The sequence below is a fragment of the Mercenaria mercenaria genome, chromosome 3 (genome assembly GCF_021730395.1).
Source record: "Mercenaria mercenaria strain notata chromosome 3, MADL_Memer_1, whole genome shotgun sequence".
NCBI classification, from domain to species: domain Eukaryota; kingdom Metazoa; phylum Mollusca; class Bivalvia; order Venerida; family Veneridae; genus Mercenaria; species Mercenaria mercenaria.
Window position 1 is genome coordinate 87,215,259 of NC_069363.1, and position 7,447 is coordinate 87,222,705.

Genomic DNA, 7,447 nt, shown 5'->3' on the forward strand with positions numbered 1-7,447 from the left:
GCTTCGAATTGGCAAACAAAATTCTGCAAATAAACCATAATTAGAGTCGGAATTTTTATGATTATTTGCATCGTTTTAGTTCAACTTTCACAAGAAATCAATCTAATTGGGAAAAATCATCTCGTTTTTGGGAATTTTTAAGCATTTTTTGGGAATTTTGACCATTTTTGTCAATTGGGAAAACGCCGAATTTCGGAGTCAAATTGGCGCAAAAAAAATCACTGAAAACAATTAGATGTTAGATAAATGAAAAATAAACAAGTACGTAAGAAAACTGTTGTAAAAAACCACTTCTGTGATAGTAAAAACTGACCCACGCCATACTGTATCTGATAAACGGTCCGACGATCAGACACTTCATGTCGGACCTAGCCATTTTTTGTCGGTCAGGTCCAACTATCCGACAGGATTTCGCAATGGCTGAGAATTATTTTTTCAGACATACACAACTGCTTGCAGCCGCACCAAATCATTTAAACAGCACAAGCATATTTAAGTGTAACAATCATTTTTGCACTTTCACACTTCCATGAAAAGCAACATTTATTGCTCTGTCAACATTTTGCCATCATGGTGTGAACAGGACCTGACCCATTCTTTGCATGAATAAAACAAATCTGTACTTTTTACAAGTTCTGCCACCCACAAACATTTAAAAAATACATGATGAATGTAGCCTTAATTAACCCCACACTTGCTGCAAATTCAGTTTCTTTTATACACAGCTGTCCCAATGATATGAGATCAAGCAAATTTTCATATTTATTACATTTGTATATGCCTAAGTTCAGTAATTTCAAGAAATTTGTCATAAAAGTAGATTTTTTTCTTTCAATCACCATAAAAGCCTTGTGTAGGACAGCCTAACGTACAAAAAAGGCATAAGAACACAGTAAATCATAATCTAATAGGGATTATTTTGGTGTTTTCTGAACAAAAATGCTCGATTTCAGAATATAAACTGGAGGGAAAAAAACAGAAGAATTAAACTATATAAAATGATATGAGTAAACCTTTGCCAATTTCTGAAAAAGTTCAAATAATTTCCTTGGAAGAAAAGAGCTTGTTAGCAAATATCTAACTACATTTGATTCCACGACATTTATAACATTACCACCAACGACTACTTCAAGTTGTTCTCCACTTGCAGCTTTCAGTACAAGCTGCTGCAGCAAGATGAGTATCATGAAGAGGTTGCATTCCCTACTATTTCCAATGCTCATTGCTGAGAAATTCAAATTATGCATAAAAAAGATTTTGCTGGGTTTCACTGAAACAAACATAGGTCATACCGCAACTTTTCCAGCTTTGAAAGGGAATTTATTTTTATTTATTTGGGTTTTACGGCGCACCAACACAGTAAAGACAACCCCCGGTTATGCTCTATGCATTATTTTGTCATGGGCAGAACCACAAACCTTTCATTAGCTAACTCGATGACTTCCTCACATGAAGAATTCAATGCCCCAAGCAAGATCAAACCCATATGATTCAAATCAGCAACCTTAACCACTCGGCCACAGAGCCCTGCAATGAGGTTCCATTCCATACATTAAATTTTGTGCTCCCTGCGAGGCATTCAAAAATGTTTCAAAATGTAAAACAAATCTAATCATTCAAACTATTTTCAATCCATAAGTTTGATTCAAATCTGTTTATGTGTCTGTGTTCCTATCAACTATTTTTGTTCACTCCATTTGTGGCGTCATTTAGAAAAACATTGGGTTTTGTTTCAAATCTGATCAAAGCTAATCAATGATTTTGAGTTATCTAATTTATGTTTAATGTTTTTTCTAATGAGAAAAATAACTTTACAGGATACCCCTTGTTGATTTAGAATTTGATGCCTGGCTCACTACAGATATATTCTTAAACAATGATGTACAGTTACAGATACTGTCAACCTCTTTCATTCAACAAGTGGACCTAAAATCTCATTTATTTATTTATTTTGTTGGGTTTAACGTGGCACTAACATAATTATTGGTCATATGGCGACTTTCCAGCTTTGATGGGGGAGGAAGACCCCAGGTGTCCCTCTGTGCATTATTTCATCACAAGCGGGCACCCGGATAGAATCCTAAAATCTCACAATGCTTTATGAAATACAAGCATAATATTTCAACTGCACACTTAATATTTGAGCCGTGCCATGAGAAAACCAACATAGTGGGTTTGCGACCAGCATGGATCCAGACCAGCCTGCGCTTCCGCGCAGTCTGGTCAGGATCCATGCTGTTCGCTTTTAAAGCCTATTGGAATCGGAGAAACTGTTAGCGAACAGCATGGATCCTGACCAGACTGGTCTGGAGCCATGCTGGACACAAAGCCACTATGTTGATTTTCTCATGGCATGGCTCATTTTAACATATGACAAGCATACCAAACACAGTAAAGTTTTTATATTTTCAAAAACAAAAACTTCAGATACACATAACTTTCTCAGCATGCACATTTTCGGACTGACTGTGTCAAAATGAAACCAAGCTTGGACTAAACATTACATTCTAGAAGCTAAGTTCTCATCTGCAAGAAGAAACTTAGAGAATTTCCATCATGTACAGAATCATGGCAACCAATTATTCTTATGTTTTAATCATATTTTAAACCATTCAGTTATAAATACTTTCTAGTTAAATGAGCAAAAAAAGAACAAAATTCACCGTCTAACAACAACACACAGCTTGATATAGACAAAGGACAGGGGCAATTTATCGAACCAATTTCAAAGGTTTATTTCTCAATTCCAATTAGCATATATAAAATTACCAATTCCATGCAAGATACTACTGTATAAAACCAAAGGAGCCTGAGTTTGAAAGATAAAATCTGTTTTTGATGACTTGTCACTATCAGATATAACCTATTACATAACATTGTATCACAAGGGATTCTGGCATCTCAGAATTGGTGATGGCAGTGCATCTCTCATCACAGCAGGGGGATGATTATTTCCTAATCCAATTTTACACATCAGTTTTTTTTGTTTAAAAATCAGACTAAAATCTTACAGTATAATCATAAATGATTACATAAGTTTCAAACCCCTGTGGGGTTTTTTGATAGTTACACCAGATATATCTTGTCATTAGGAATTGATAACTTCATACATATGTCATCAGTTAGAAAGAGGACACAAGTTGTCATGTCCAGTTAACACACATCTTTTATGCAGAGGTGTGAAACTAAACTTGTTTTAAAGATTCAAATCTACTTATATATGTTATGTAAACAAATCACTTAGTTAAAAATCTGCACTGAAGTAGATTACAAATAAGTCACAAACAAGGAAATGTAGACACTTAAGGAACTTGTAATGAATTTGACACTAATCAGGGACATGCCTTTCTTTATCCTAAAAAAAGTCTGCAGTTTTAACCTCTATGAAATTGATTCTCCTTTATGTTTTAATTTAATACATCTTTTTAAAAATAGTTTGGCAAATGCTTCTATATGAAATTATCAAAATAATACCAATTGAAATGACTTAAATAAAAAGAAAAATGATGTATTTAAAGACACAAAGTCTTTAATCACACGGTAAGAAATTTACACCAGTTTCATTTAGAAAACCAAATGTACCATTTCCAGGTAAAACAAAAATCCACAATTTCTAAACTAAGCATACAAAAGACTTCAGAAATCATAGATCTCTAGTTGCTTTTAGTAAACAGTTTGAAATGAAATCAAAACAAAAATAGATGTATGCAACATTTAAGCCAGGATATATCAACTGCATGTAGATTTAAACATTTTTTTGTTTCCATGTTTAACCATTTATCATTTATAAAGTTATTGCAAAAAAAATATCAGCAGGCAACATTTTTTGGGGTTTGGACATACATGTAGTTTATCTCCTCTAGTCAAGGTGGCTGGTGTTTGCATTAAGTTAAAAAAACCCGTTCTGTCATCATAGTTTGCAACTAAGCTAAGTATGAGCTTTGGTTCCTAATACAAGGGCTGTCTGTTGACAGCACGCGCGACTATTCGAAGCAATGATGAAAGTATGGGGTCAAAATATTACCAGAGATTTTCAGACAAAATAAGAAAAATAGATAAGACAAACAATATACCTGCATTTCGAGGGTTGCCCGCAAAACTGCGGTAACTCACTTTTTTTTGGAAAATCACTTTTTTGAATTTTTTTAAGTATTTTCATATTATACACCTGCAGAAAAAATTATAGGGTTATATTCCCAAAACTTTTGTTGTATAATTAAAATGCAACATAGTTGTAACTCAAAATGACATAATGTAGTTTCCGCAAGACTGTTGTAAGTTGACTTACTGCAGTCTTGCGGGAAACTGATGGTCATTTGTCAGTAAGAAAGAAATGACTTACTGCTATATTGCACTGATAATAATTTTGAACTGTTTTAGTTATACACCTATATTGCTTCTTATAGTAATGCCTTAAACAGAACTTACATGCAAGGATGTGGTAAGAGAGTCGAAATGAATTTTTAACTCAATGCACTATGCATCTCCTATAGAAATGCTTCGGAAAGTTTTTTCATACAAATTCAATAGTTTGTAGCGGTCAAAGTACCTTTTTACACATACACAATAATTAATCAATAGCTTACAATGGCTTTTAGCAAAAAGAAAAACTGATCAGCAATATGTACCATCATCGTATGAGTACAGGTTGCACCTTTTTACCGAGATTCTGGTCAGGAAGGACCAGTGTGCCCTGGACACATGGGTACAGGACAAGCCGCATTTTTTCCCTGACTAAAAAAATTAGAAAATCTATCTTTGTTTACACCACATACGTTTACATTGCAGACAATTCATGGGGAGTACTACCTAGGACTCGGGCATAAAAGCGGGTATCATGACTAGTGTCTTTAATGAATTTTTTCTAAAAGTAAAATTAAGAGCTCCCTTAAAGCTTTAAAGAAATGCAGTTTTTCATTAATATATTTAGTAGATAATCAGGAGATGTTTTAGAAGGTGATGAGATCGAAAAGGTGTTGCGCTCAGAGAAGTTTGAGATAGTTTGGATAAAACTTTAAATACCTCCTGATTTTAGTAAGTCTTTTTCACAACTTTGTCAAAATTACGGGTGGTGCAACAATGGCCGACTGATGCCGGAAAAAATGCATTTTCTTACAAATTTTCATGGTTTTGAGATTCCTTTTTGCAACCAATACATGGTATAAGCATTTTTCAGAAAATCGTATATCGTCGCATTAGCACAAAAATGAACACGTCCTTCTTTAAGTCAATGTAGTTATCCATTTTTGCACTGAGGTGACGATATATTTTACACTGTGTCTTATACAAAAATGTGACCTACACTCATTACGTCATCATGACGGTATGTTTTGCTTCCGTATGGGCAGACTTTCTGAAATTCGTACAAGCAGTCTATTGCAATGATAGTCTATCAATATTTGACCATCTGCTGGAAACTAAACTCAGTATCATTTGATTTTTAACATGTGGTTGGGTCATGAAATAACACTTTCCACTCATGGAAGTGATATTACATTTATATAATACAAAATTTGATTCATATATAGCTTAATTGATAGAGAGGTAACTCGGAGTAGGGACAGAACAACAAGATTTTTTGTTGAATCATAAAATTTAATGTGATTATCTGTTTTTCCTATTTTTTTCTCTGTAACATGCTACAGTTCATAATTTTCATTATATGTTACTTATTTCATATCATTCAGATGTGAAACATTTTTTTTTTATGCTTCAGTATTTCATATTTTATAATCTGCCTAGGACAGAAGCTGTGAAGAACTAATATTATGTTAACTTTATATCATGAAATGTATAACCCATATAAATGAAGTGTCTACATGCAGCAGTGAGAACAGTGCAGAGTAACTTTATAGTGCTGCTTCACTGGAATGTACCTGTAGATGCATCCAAAATTTAACCAGGATAAGTTTGGCATAATTAGGCCAAAATGCATGTCAGAGTTATGGGACTTCATGCTATCACCTACATTATAACAACAAAGACACCTGGTAAGTTCCAATTCAATATCTACATTTGTTTTTGAGATAGTAATTTCCATGTAAAACTTTAACCAGGATTTTCTAGGTCATAAAAGGGGGCATAATTTGGCCAAATTACATGTCAGATTTATTGGACTTGACCCAGTGAGGTTGATAGTTGACCTAGAAAACGAAAAAAATAAGTTTCAAAGCTATATGCCTATAAATGATAGCCATATGTACTTGCATGCAAAACTTTAAGCAAGGTGAGACGCTGACGCAGATGCCAGGGTGAGCAGAGCTGAGTTATAGAACCTGCACACTGCATGTCATATCATCAGAGTGAACAAGTGTTTGAAGTTTCAATCCATTCTTATCAGTGGGTACTGAGATACCACATTTTGCTTACATATTAAAACTCAACCAATAATTTTTTAGTCAAAAAAAGGGCATTTAGAGTTTGTAAAAAGAACTATCGGACGACAGCAATGCTGGACTATTCAACAGCCCTGTCAACTGAATGAATATAAAAGTCGAAAAAGGGGCATGATTCTGTAAAATTTCAAAACGAGGTTATGGAACCTGTGCAAGTATATCAGCTCATGACAACGAACAATTATCTTAGGTTTCAATGATGAATCCATTCCCATTAGTGTGTTCTGAGATATCAGCTTACATACAAAAACTTAACCAAAAGCTGCTAAGTCGAAAAAGAGGCATAGTTTTGTAAAACTATAAATAGAGTTATGGAACCTGTGCACTGCATGTCATAAATCACGTGAACAAATATGACAAGTTCAGTCCATTCCCATTCGTGGGCACTGAGTTACGGTCTTACGTATAAAACCTTTACCAAAAATTTCCAAGTCGGAAAAACTAGCATAATTTTGTAAAAAGCAAAATAGAGTAATGGAACCTATGCAGTGTAAGTCAACTTATCACAGTAAATAACTGTGTGCAGTTTCAATCCATTCCCACCAGTGGTTACTGAGATACCAACTTCCATACAAAAACTTAAACCAAACCTGGACACCAATGCATGGGTGAGTTCAATAGCTTCTTTCAATAGTCAAGCTAAAAAGCAAAACAGAGTTATGGAACCTGTGCAGTGCAAGTCTGTTCTTCACAGTGAATAATTGTATGAAGTATCAATCCATTCCCAGTTGTAACTTACATAACAGTTTTACATACAAAAACTTAACCAAAATGGGATGCTGACACCAACAAATGGATGAATACAATAGTTCTACCTTTTCTTGGAATAGTTGATCTAACAGAACTGTCCGTAAGACAACACCCTCAACTTTTCTCAGTGTTTGACTCTGAATTAGAGCATTGCCAGTAAAAGGGACATAATCTGTCAATTCTAATCACAGTTATGTTGATTGTTTCTTATGTTGTAGCCTGTGATGTAAATAACTATTTTAAGTTTCAAGTCAATATAGCTTTGATAGTAACAAATATACTAGATGTTATATAAAACTTTA